Genomic DNA, 13,451 nt, shown 5'->3' on the forward strand with positions numbered 1-13,451 from the left:
GGTTTGTTGAAGCCATAGTTTCAATCGAATAATGAAATATACTATATCATATAGTAGAATAATGTATATCTTTAGATAGAATATCAGAGAATGTCGTTTTATATATGTCCACTTTCTTTTAAAGATTTGAAACGATTTTGATACGGTTTTCACTTAACGGTTTTTCTTAAATTGCCTAGTTGGATAAAGTAATACCTTCTGTAATATATGTTGTTTTTAAATTTCCTTAATCGAATTGAATAGTTCTCCAAAATGAACATACCACCATACAAAAAAAAATCACAAATTCATTTGTTTCTCAAAGGTTTCTTGATTTCTTTATTTAATCAATTTAAAGGTTAAGCCCTTTTCAATCAGACAACGAAGTAATTGTCCTATGGGCACGAAGTATATAAATCAATGTCTCTTTGCGAAGTCCGAACTTGTTACCGCAGGGGACATGGATCTTCCTGTTTAAGTAAGAACACTGCTGTCCGTTCCTTTGAGAGCCATTCGAACATCTCGGGTCTGTTACAAAGGGTACGAACTATTACAATTGTTTATTTGAAAAACAAAAGAGCTATTACATAATTTTTCAACATTATTTGAACTTTGTGCCCGCACCTTCTAACGGTCTTTCTTGTGGTATATTAATTCAAATGTTTATTATTTTTAAAAAGAACTCTTTACGTAAAGAAATGTATTTAGCAATTACAACAGCAAATTAAATGAAAAATAATCTATTATTTGACGCGTGATGGGATAACGAATTTACAGCCTTTTTACAAAGTAATTCACGTACCTACTATGTGTAGATTAAAGATATTATGCATATATTTCTGTACAATATAAAGAGAAACTTTTTAAGACATTTCATTCATAACCAAACTATCATATTTGGTTTTAAAACTTAATGTTAGTGTAATAGTTAAAGGAAGACACCCCAATATTATTGGTATAACTTACAAAGCAACGATCTTACCTAATTGTGTATGAACGAACAAACTTGGCATACAAACACAACTGAGAATTTCCAGCGAGATGTTTGTATGTTAAAACAGTATACAGTTATGGTAGATTAAACAAGTGCGTAACATCGATACTTACAATTTTATTTACGATATTGATCTTGGTTGATATTGTTTTTAAAGTTTAAACTCTCTTTTTAAGACTTATAATATACAACCTTATTACAAGTTGCTTTCATTTGTAACAGTTTATGTATTTTTTTAAATTGGTGCTACAGCTTTTTACTATCATCTGGGCAGGTACCCCAATTCATAACTTATTCTAGTGCCAAACAGTAACACTTAATATAGTTGTGATCCGGTTTGAAAGATGACCGAGCTAAAACTAAAGTTGTCGGCACATTATTGATGTAAGAAATGTTTAATGACATTCCTATAATGCTTCTAGGTGCTGATGACCCCTTACAATCAAGTGTCATACATATTTTACAAAAATATTGAGTCCAAACAGAATAAATGAAGCCCCAAAACGTTTTATCTGTCACATAAAGTCTCGACGTTTATACTAGAGAACACCACATACAGTCTGGAAAATTTTGCACGGAATGCATAACCTGTAATACGATACACTAACATTTTACAATAAATGCAAGCTCGGTTCAAATTAATGCAGTATACTGAAGCAAAACTCAAACTGCCACGAAAATACAAGGCATGCTCCAAAATCCATTATAAGTTTAAAATGGTCGCAGTATTCAGGTGTTATGTAACCTCGCACTGACTCCAATAGCTTAAAAGTCTTGAACTTTACACCCAGAAACCTCACGATCCTCATAACACTCATCCAATTTGAATTAAATTGAATACTATTAAAAAAAAAAAAATGGTCTCTTATTTATACATACGGAGATAGATTATGTTGCCAATACCACTTGCGAATTACTCAATTTTGCTTTTGTGAAATTGGTAAGATACTTATAACTCATAAAATTTAAGATTTACATTGTATTATTGTCATCTTAATTACATAGATTTGGCATATTCCATTGGTCATAAAGCCAGGGGGAAACTTTCAATGGCGACTAGAACTCTTGAGTTTCGTCACAATTGGAGAAATTTAATTTGAGGATTAATTTGCTTCATCTTAACAATTCAATATACCCAACTATAATCAAACTTCGGAATGCACACATTACGTTTCTATTTCTTCTACCGAAGATCAAATATACATATTCGGTCCCCGCTACATTTTCTTCAAGTTAATTTTCTACTCGAGTGAATTTTTATTTTACTCGCTAACCCTTTCACGTGGATAGTGTAACGTATCAAGTTCAGTAAAAAAATATGCATGTATCTAAATTACTTTCTGCATAACATCTTTGTGTTACATTTTATTTTATAATAATACTGAAAAATCATAGTACATTTTTAGATCTCCGAATACAATATAAATCAATTCGATGTTCTGAATATATCAAAGGAATGAACGCATGCCTGATTTTTAGCGAATGTCTCATTATCGAAAGCGTCGGAGAATATCGAGGCTGCAACTTAAAAACTCTTTTTCAGAAAATCTTTTATCATCAACAGTATAGTACCTACAACACAACTTAGATGTACCATCGGCAAAATTCGTAAAATCGATACCATCCGAATTAAGTACGCTATCCCAAATTATCAATATTTATTGATTATGTGAATATAATCTTTACACAAACTTGTAATATCAATGAATGAATGAAATGACCAAATATATTCGTCAATTTGACACGTCGATTTACATGCACTTGCTTTCTCGAGTTGAACTGACGCGAGAATCTATAATCTCAAATAGCGTAGAATAGAGCGATAGGGAGCTATTTCTATTGTTTGAGTAAATCGGCAGTAATCGGCTTTAAGAATTTTGACGATGCTACATCTTAGTTGTGTCTACTATACTAAAATAATTCCTATCGTTATCCGTAATACTCTACCAGGCATATTAAATAAGAGGGAAGAGTAATTGTTTGGAGTAAACTATCACTGGATTTGTTCGTTTAATCCACAGTAGACTAATTAATGGACAGTGGCTTGGTCTGTGGTCGGCCTTACGAGGCTAAGACAACGAGTGTTGCGGAATTGCAGACTTTGATTAGTTGTTCGGGAAACCCGAACGTTTTCCGTCTAATTGAATAACTTGTGTCCTAAACTTGGAAACTGCTTTCGGCAAAAATGTCATCGAAGACACCTGCTAATGTTTGAAATCTGCTGTTAAATCTGAGAATGGACTTCTTGTGCTAATTGGGTAGTGGACCAAATAATTCTTGAAGATAAACACTATCATTTCTAACATAACAAAAGAACAAGTACAAAGATTTGTACAGTCAGAGTAAGAAAACCTTCGTCAGTTTCCAAACTCATTCCTTTATCAAGTCTTAAATTCTTAGTACCTTTTGAATCTAAACATCAAATCATTGCGACGCAATATGTCATTATCGATCGGTAAAGCAAATTATCGCTCATACTGAGCACACGAAATTGAATCTTAAGGTGACGAACCTTTCCTTACTCCGACTGTACATATTGAACTATTGTAGTTGATGTTATAGTATCCATTGCTGTTTTATAGTATCAAAGCGGTGGTAGCTTCACTTAATTGTTAAATGACGATTCAAAAGTGCTTGTAAGTCTAAAAGCCCACTTGAATAAATTTTTTTGATTTTGATTTTGAACAATAAACTTGTAGTCTTTGTTCTTTCTTGTTTTTATTATGCTTTTTCCTTCAAATTTCACAAATAACCATTTCCTGAAAACTTTATTGGATGATAAATAAATTTTATATACTTTATTAGTTACAGTACTGGAGTGCTTCCTTTCATTAATATTGTAAAGATTAAAGATTTCGCTACTAAAATCCTATTAAGGAAATTACTTAATGTATCACAGTATCGCGAGTTGGAAAAGTTATCCGACATGACTATGAACAAATTAAAATAACGGATCGGTAAGAAGTTCTCGCCGTTGTCAACAAGTTTTGAATCATAGGAAATTATGCTAAGAAATGACGTCATAATTATTGTTCAGAAGTAAGTGCGATAAAACATTTGTCAATTTGTGGCTTCAAGTAACATTTCCGTTTGTTTTAGTTGAATTATGTTATTATTAGTTGTGAAGAAGGTTCAAATTTCATCAGTGACGTTGAGTTTTGTATGTGCTTAGTTTGCATTTGTAATTCATCTCGTTCTTGGCGATTAAGAAATCGTGGTGAAATTTGCTTGTATGTGATGAGCATAATCGGTCGGCAAAATGGTGTTAAATATAATGAATAAAAACTGTCCCTGTTATATACATTATTTTAATTAATTAGACTTCTAATCATACCCAACACAGCGTACTCTTTGAACATGGAAGAAGAAAAAAACAATATAGCTAATCGTTACACAACATAAAAAACTTAAACAATCGTACCAACTTAATATTAAAATAATTTGTGTTGCCATATTTATCTAACAAATAACTTTCAAACTCCTTCCATCTTCCTCTTGAAATAGGAACCAAAATTTTAAATTTTTAAAATAATAAAGGTGTTTTAAAAATTGCAATTTTAGTAACACATTTTACCTGTGAGAATGCAGTCCATTCTATCTATTCACCTTTTTTATGAATTAAGTCAAGACCTGCGTACAAATTGAAGTACCTATAAGTGGGTAGGAAAATGACATCGCTATCGCTTCTTGAGCACGCTGCCCCAAAAGTGGCCCTCGAGGATTTGATGATAAGAAAGGGACTAGACAGATTGCCGCCATAGCACGTAGAGGTTGACCCAATTTTCTTTATTAGAATCTATCATGTTCCTAGTGACCTTTTATAATCATATTTCTGGAGGATTATATAAGAATAACTAATCTATTAGAACTGATATATCCCTTTAGGTTACTGATTCAATACCTGACGATGCGGAAGTTATTATAGATTGAATTTTGTGTGCTCTAAAATGGTCAGTATCAGAGAGTAAATTGTGTTCACAACTTTATAGCCGAGTGGCGTCTGCTTTCTCGGGGGACATTATATTGAGACAGTAACAAGTTGCATTTAGGGGACAGCTGCTAGTGTACTCCCAGGATGAAATTTAAAACTTCACAGAATAATGAAATGCGCTACGAAAGTTTTATGCTGAAAATATAATATGCAAAGTTTTATCATCCATACCATGATTTAATGAGCTGAATAACGTAGTAGGAAAAACTTTCTGGGTACATTCAGGAGGTTTCTAGGTTTAATATTGTAGAAATTCCTACCCTTTTTACGGATACTTTGCTGACGATGGGTATAATCCAGTTTATTTATTCTTTAGGGACTACGGATTATTTAAATCTGGTCTGCGATCTATCTCTCTTAAAATACTTTACAAATACAAGATTAAAAACAATAATTTCAATATTTGACTAAAGAATGATTTGTTTTTAAAAAGTGTTTGGAAATGGTAATACTTCATTTGTAGTTTCTATTCAATTAATCAAACTCATAAGACGTTTTTTATTATGTTTAATTAAATCGTTCAGAATTTATCTTAAAATATTTCTGTCAAGTAAAAAATTAATTAGCCGGAAAGGAATCGATAAAAACCGAACTGTACCTAAATTGTTAAACGACCTCAGATATAATTATACTTTTTGTATTTTACATTACTCAGAATTCCCAATCAAAAATAGTGAGGTCATGTTTTTTATTAACAACGCTCACACGCTCGCTATTTTGAATAATTGTCAATGTTAGGTAAAATATTAGCAATGATATGGGCTAATTTTTAACTGACGCTGTAGATAATTATAACCGAGCCTGAAGCTACGTTTATAATATTCCCAAAGGCCGATAAATCCGCGGCAAAATATAATAAATTGTAATATATTTGGTTCTACCAAAGGGAATATCTAATTGGTAATTTTTAGTACCATCAGTTTCGGTAATTGATGAATCATCTCAATTTTCAAAGATAAATGCTCCTTATTTTGATATGAAATTAAATCCATTAATCTCCAAACTTCATTGTATGCCATAATTCATTTTAATTCAATAAGATGGAGTCGAAACAGTCCAGTGAATGAACTTGGAATTAGACTGAAAAGTGCGGGTATAATCTGAGCAAAAGTGGGTTCTCTTACAGAAGTTTTTGTTTGCATTTCGTTCCAAGCTATGCGATGAAGAGAAATGTGTAGAAGCCTTCACGTCTTTAAAGACATTCTCAAAAGTCAACTCAGTTCTGCATCCTTTAAAACTACGAGATGTCTCCATGAAGTAATATCTGTTAATCTAAATAAATAGAATTCTTCTTAAGGCCTCCGTGGTCGAATAGTGTGTACACCGGTTTTCATGGGTCCGTCGCTCCGAGGTTCGACTCTCGGCCAAGTCGATGTAGAGAAAGGTCGATAGTTATCTATGTTGTTTTGGGTCTGGGTGTTTGTGATACCGTCGGTACACAAGTGCTTTAGCTTCTTACATTGGGGATCAGAATATGTATGTGATGTTGCCCAATAATTTATTTATTTATTTACAAGTATTTGAATAACCAACCAAAATGACATAAGTAAATATTAAAACATCTAAAAAGAAATAAGAAATAATTTTGTCCATGAAAATATCCAAATCTTTACAAACTATTCACTGCGGTAAACGCATACAAATCTGAGAACCTTTTCACCAGATTATTCCAAATAATTGTACAAAATCATCGATTTGTACAAACGCTTTCAATTAATCTGTTGCGCCGGCTTAAAACACATTTTGATATACGAGTATCATCGTGTATGTACCTATGTAGAACGCCCGTTTTGCATACGAACTGTTTTATTCATTGTTTGCCTTAATTTCGTGTTTCTGGGTATATATTTTTTAGCCGCAGGATTTTTGAATTTTCGAAATTAAAAATGGAACAATACAATACCCTGATCGCAGTGGTTAGCCTTTATTACTACATTATTATTATCTTTAAACGTTAATTAAAACCAGTTTTTCATTACGGGATATGTACATTTGTAATGTATCCTGCGCTCCGCGAATTGTAGCTAGTTATTGTGGGTAGGCAAGATTTTTGTACATATTTATGATATAGAGTTTGATTCTGTTTTTTGTACGAAATCTTAATGCTTAAATATTTCCTGTTGGATATTTAAAAAATGGATCTAATTATTAAAAAAGACCATAAATTAGATTTAATATCCTGAGAAGGTTTCGTTATAATCGAGTGGAAATTGAATTCCTCTCTTCGCCTCGTAATAACTTCCTTTGACTCTGAGTTGTTTTTTTTTATTTGATCTTCTTGTATACAAAGTTACTGCACCGTTTACCATCGTCGGGTATTATATAAAATTGCAAACGTTTCTAGTTTAGATTTAAATGTAATTATCATTATCAAAATATCAAAGCGTGGTAGCTTCACATAATTGTTAAATGACGATTCAAAAGTGCTTGTAAAAGCCCACTTGAATAAAGTATACTTTGATTTTGATTTTTGAAAGAAGTCTTCTTAATCGTCTAATACAAAAAGCGTTACCACTGCCCAGACTAATTGGTACTAGGTCGTTTATTACTGCTTTTAATTTTAAATTCACCTTATTTCAATTATTTAATGATAAAGGAAATAATGTCACAAATTATTGCCTTCCGATAAATGAGGGATATTTTGCGAATTGGCGATTACACCTGTATCAAGTATTTTAACACGCCTCGATTGATTTCGCAATAAGCCATCAACTTATCGTTCCCTCCGTATTTCATATCAAGTGTGTAAATAAATCCTTATCAACATTTACCTAGCGATACACTTTTCTTTCATCTTTTGTTACACGACTATCGTCCGTTTTACCTTTTAGATAACGTCGTTATTAGTTTGCAAACTTGACGATATCAATGTGTGATTGTTCAGAGGTTGATGGGAAGGGCAGCGTCGTGAGTTATCAGCGGTTTATCAGTATCGACGTTTCGATACGGCATTAATTCACGTCACATAACGTTTGTATTTTCAAAATGCATTTTATGCATAAGACTGATTTATTAATTAGATATTAACAATGAGGTCTGCATTCCATGGTATATCGACCTGAATACTTTAAGTGTTGCATGTATTTGCCTTGGACCATTTCACTTGCATGGAAATCAGAATGTCAATAGTTCATTCCGTGATAACATTACATAACGATGTAAAGGCGAGTGGTATGAAATTGTATACAAAGGATATCGTGCATATTTCTGCTATTTTTACGTCATTAAGTATATAAATATTAACGAGATTTCTAAGATTACCAGACTGTTGGTTATATGTTTAACTTTACATATATTATGTTCTGTATGTTTAAAATAAGCTAAATTATAGTTCTGAACAACTTTTGAGTAACTGACCCATAGTTAAAGTATAGGCACAATTTTGATTGAAACGAGATTTGGGTTAAAATTTACTGACCTTAATTAACAACATTTTAAATTGTTTAAAAAGCAATTATAAAGTTTACCGGCAGTGATTATTTGTATTTTATGAGTACTAACGATGATTTAATGAACATGTTTCTCAGATCTAAAAGCGTTTTTGAATGCCATTGAAAAACCTTTGACAAGATTAATCATATTGAATTAACTGAGATCTCTTTCGGAATTCAGTTTTGTTACATTTTAACTCTCAAATTAATTTAATCAGCTATCAAAGTGATGACATCGCTTTCAAAAGCCTATAGAATTGTTTATCGTCGAGGAAAGGTAATAATATATATTTCAAATGAATTCTTTGTTTAATTTCCTATTCGTATTACTAAAGATATACTATCGAGGTCTGTTCTTACAAAGGCGGTCGACGTTATCAGTGTGCATTAAGAAACATAATCTATATCTTTTTACTTTCTTCACTTCTTACATTAGTCATCTCTGTATTAAGCCATCTGATAATCTCAAACGACTCTCAGACTAATGCACTCCGATTATTCAGCATTGAGGGGGGGGGGGAAGCCTTCATATGTGAATAGATTTATAAGTAATATGGAATGAAAGCTATACTTTCAAGAATATGCCGTGGTATGTTTTAGTATTTTACGTTTTATGACAATGTAACTAATGATGCAACATAACCGGGAAAAAACGTTGATGAATCTGTTTTTACTTGCGAACATTATGGTAACTATGAAATACAGTCGTAGTAATAATGTAACACATGTATGTATTCTTGTTTTTGTAGCTTGTACAGTTACTACTACAACTATTCTTAGTGTATCTAGTTTGCAATTTATTTGAGAATCATTTATAGTAATAATAGATTCATATGTTTCTTAGCCTTAAATGGAATAGTATGTATGTATGGTATGGATGGATGTAGATTACTTGGCTTGATAATTATAATAGTTGAAGCGCTGTATTACCATATTTAGAAAAAAATGAAGGCAGCTATTACAAACGATAAATTTATTTAATGAGGTTGTCTTATTAGTTGATGACATAAACAAAACAGAACTGTATTTTGGTTAAGGTCGTTTATGCTTTTGAAGTTGTAATGTCGATTGTGGGTTTTTGTTATACATGTTTATAGCATAAATAAGATTGCAATATTGCTATAATGGGTACTATATTTGTAGAATATAATACTATAAGCAGCCGTATCTGAGCTGGTGAAACAATTGTAAAAGTAGGTCTAAGAGGCAAAAGATTTATGCAATATAATTTTGTTTTTAAGTACGACATACCGAGTTAAGTAACTCTACATACTAGTACAATAAATCAAGCAAAACTTTGTCGAGCACCCATTATTGATGTTACGGCACTTTACTAAAGTTTTATTAATAACCTCGTTAAAATATATTTGTGCGTACCATTGTTTACAAACTATTACAAAATATGATGCTTAAAATCTAGCTGTAAAACAATAGTTAATTTTCGTTATTAATGAATGAAACTTATATGAAACAAATTGTTTCGATATCCTTATTTGAACGATGTAATTGAAAGTTCTGACAAACCGCAGGGCCACCTCATGCGTCCTTCGTTTGTCCAAACAAGCAATAAATCTATTGTACTCAGAGATTGAAACCTCAACTCTTTGGGGAGAACAAGTTCTGCGCAATTCGTCCTAAATTGTCGACAAATTGAATTAGCGGTACGTCTACCCCGTAATTCCCGTCTTCGATAAAGAATATTTGCTTTCGGAAAAACTAATTTAGTTCAGCGTTTTATCCTGTACGTTGTAATTAAGAATAACATTGTATGTATTTTTATGTAGCGCTTTAAGCGCTTTTTTGTTGCGATAAAAACAGCTCAATGAAAGGATGCAGATTGAGCCGTTTTGCAATCCCGTTTCGTTGAAAATGGTAATATATACTATCATTAATTTGTTTGTTACTAGGGTGTTTTTATAAAGCTGCAATAAGTGCTGATATTTATTAAATTACATTTATGTATATGGTATCTATGTTATGTACTTTTTAGCGTAAAATTAGATGAACGAAAATAAATTCAAAATTGTTTTTGTATAACTTGTAGCAAGCGTAGCAAAATAAGTTATTGGACCAATATCTGTACAACAAAAGCCGGAATACAATGACCATCCAGTACTCCCCACACAATGGATAATAAATAGTCAACCAACACTAGAAAAAAATATATATATACGTTTGTTAAAGTATGTCGTACATTCATACACTGGACTTTTTCAGTAATGTGCAATACTGAGACGACAAAAGCCTCTGTCCTATAAAAAATCTGGCAGCGTCAAACTAAAACTGGAGTCGTTACGTAAACCCCGTTCCCCATTATTTAATACTGGACCAATTGTGGAAAGACTAGCTGAAAAAGCTTACAAAAGAGACACGAACACTGATGAAAAAATATATAACTGTTCTAAAGTTAAAAACGTAATTTTTTTTTTAAATTGTCGTGTTATTTAAGTCAAATCTCGTTAGTCAGGGAAATGTGGAATAGTGATCGTAAGTTACGTTGTCAGCCGATGTAGGTTGAAAGAATTGGAGACTGCCGTGTCGTTTTTAGGTGGCCGAGTTGTGAGAATGATAGGGCACGTTTTTTAGTGTCATTGCCTTTTTCCAGTAACCATTTACGGGCACTTATTACGTGTTCGCTTCAAATTCTCGCCATTGTTGCAAAATTACTGACGAAATGAATTATGATAATACTAATGGGAATATTTAATAAGCAACACTTATCTATTATTCAGAATTCGAATGTATTATGTGACATATGGCTTCCTATCTACTTCTAGTTATATATGTATATAATAAAGTTTAAGTCTGTATGTAATATTAAAATAGCCCCTTTTACTCAATGTACCAAAATAATTTTTTTTACAATATTTGTCTGTCTGTCTGTTTGTTCCGGCTAATCTCTGGAATGGTTGGTCCGATTTTGACGGGACTTTCACTGGCATATAACTGATATAATAAGGAGTAACTTAGGCTACATTAGTATTTTTTTTGTTAAATTTAAACGCGTACAATGTCGCGGGCACAGCTTGTATTATATATGGTTGAGAGGTTTTAAAATACAATGCTTATGTTAAAATATTACAAATATGAAATGCTAAAAATGTTCTCTTCCAAGTGCACACCTGCTAAGCTTCATTTTGTCGGCAGTGCTTCGATCACTGGTAGAATATAAATAACTCTATTCCATTCTGTGCAAAAGCAATCTGCATAACATAAAAGTTAACAAAGGACTCTGAATACTAAAAAATGTATGTTCTTAAATATACCTAAAAGAAAATTATAGTGTTCTTTTATTTGATTAAGCTAAATCTTTTGCATTTGAGAAACGTCTTTCATTAGATGACGCAGACAATAGCGCAATAATTACATTTTCAAGGCGTCTCGTTAAAACCTTTTTTTTATTTAAGATGAAATTTACAATGCATAATAGAATCATTAGTTATCTTTTAAATGGTCAGACAAGTCTACTTGCAACACAGTCGACAACTTACTGTAAGAATACTTTTGTCTCAATTAAATGTCACTTTTGTAATTTAACTTTTTCTTTTGACTGAGTAAGTAGTTAAGTTTTGACAAGTTAATTGCTATCATGACTAACATTCTTGGCGATGTCGGTGCGGTTGTATGCCAACTTTGCCAATGCGTAAGATCTTTCTTTATAGCAAGCCATAAATTCAGTTTACAAAGCACAACTCCTCAATCCCATTGTTTCTTCACACAAAGATGTTGAGATAATAATGCGATATTTGGACGAAACTTGGAGCTTTTATGAATATTGCATGTATGTGGTGATATAACATCGTTAACGGTGTATAAACGATCTCTTTTAAGTCGTATTGGAATAACTTTACCAGAAATTTGTTTCAAAATTTGTATATTTGTTTATTTGGCGGTAGCACTTTGTGCAAAACCATTTGGGTAAGAACCATCGTCTCATCAGATATTTTACCAACAAACAGTAGTACCCAGTATTATTGTGCATCAGTTTGAACGGTGAGTGAGCCAGTGTAACTACAGTCAAAAGGAACGAAATATCTTAGTTCCTAAGATATCCCATATTTATTACACCAGTGGTGACCATTTACAATCTGTTGGCAAATTTGCCCGTCCGTCTACCTAAATCAACAAGGTTGAATTTGCAAAGTTCGTGTTATGCTACTACTATACAGATTTTCAAAGATAAACATCGACCTTATACATTGTATTTATTTTTTTATTTTGTCCAACAACAGTTGCTGCAATAAAGCATGGCCATTCGTCTTACCTGTCTTGGCGAAGTACGGCTCTTACAAGAAGTAAAATGTTTGTAAGTGTTATATAAACATTTGTCCAGATCTAGTCCCTTCATCGTTTTATCTCGGGATATATCTGATACAGATGTATTCTTGTGACTAGTGTATACACACATCTACACAAATTCTATCAATATCAAAATATATTTTATTCAAGTAGGTTTTTGCAAGCACTTTCGAATCGTCACTTAATAAACTATATGAAGTATTCACTTCCATCACTTTTTACCACCGGGTCGGAATGCATATTCAACCGAGAAGAACTGGTAAACAACTCAGTAGTTACTGTTTTCAACAAAGTCACAGTAGTTAAATATAGTTAGTTAGATAATAGGCCATACTTGGATTGCCAAACAGTTAATGATTAGTAGTGTAACTAAAGGTCCGTATCTTAATCACGAATGTTGGCGATGTATTGACGTTGACAATTCTTGATATTTAACCACTTACCATCAGGTGCCCTATTTGCTCGTAAATATTTCCGCTTGCATATTTTATGAAAAAAAAAAGGAATTAAGTCAGCGATTTGCATAAATTCTTCTTCCGCTTTATATTGCTAAGTTGGAAAATTCCAGTATGAATGTCTAGTATGCACGTTGGCTGCGTAATTCTTCTAGCATATTTGCACAGCGAGAAATTGTTCGAAGATAAGGTAAAAAGCTGGAAAAACCGTTCTGATAACTTTTCGTAAAGTTTTCTAAATTGTTGAATGCATTTGCATTCATTGAATGAGGGTTGAAATATCTACGTGACTTAGAAATAAT

At 32.3% G+C, this 13,451-nt stretch overlaps 1 protein-coding gene across 3 annotated transcripts in view; it reads left to right on the top strand.

Moving 5' to 3' along the window:
• Nucleotides 1-13,451, top strand: part of LOC124537788 — a 203,070-nt gene that overhangs the window by 4,894 nt on the left and 184,725 nt on the right. Inside the window, exon 2 of one of the 3 annotated variants that reach the window (XM_047114690.1) lies at nt 12,628-12,701. The exons of the other annotated variants lie outside the window; for them this stretch is intronic. The gene's annotated coding sequence lies outside the window, so the exon portion shown is untranslated. The remainder of the gene's footprint in view (nt 1-12,627; nt 12,702-13,451) is intronic. 3 annotated transcript variants of the gene reach the window in all.

The sequence above is a fragment of the Vanessa cardui genome, chromosome 19 (assembly GCF_905220365.1).
Source record: "Vanessa cardui chromosome 19, ilVanCard2.1, whole genome shotgun sequence".
Lineage (NCBI taxonomy): Eukaryota > Metazoa > Arthropoda > Insecta > Lepidoptera > Nymphalidae > Vanessa > Vanessa cardui.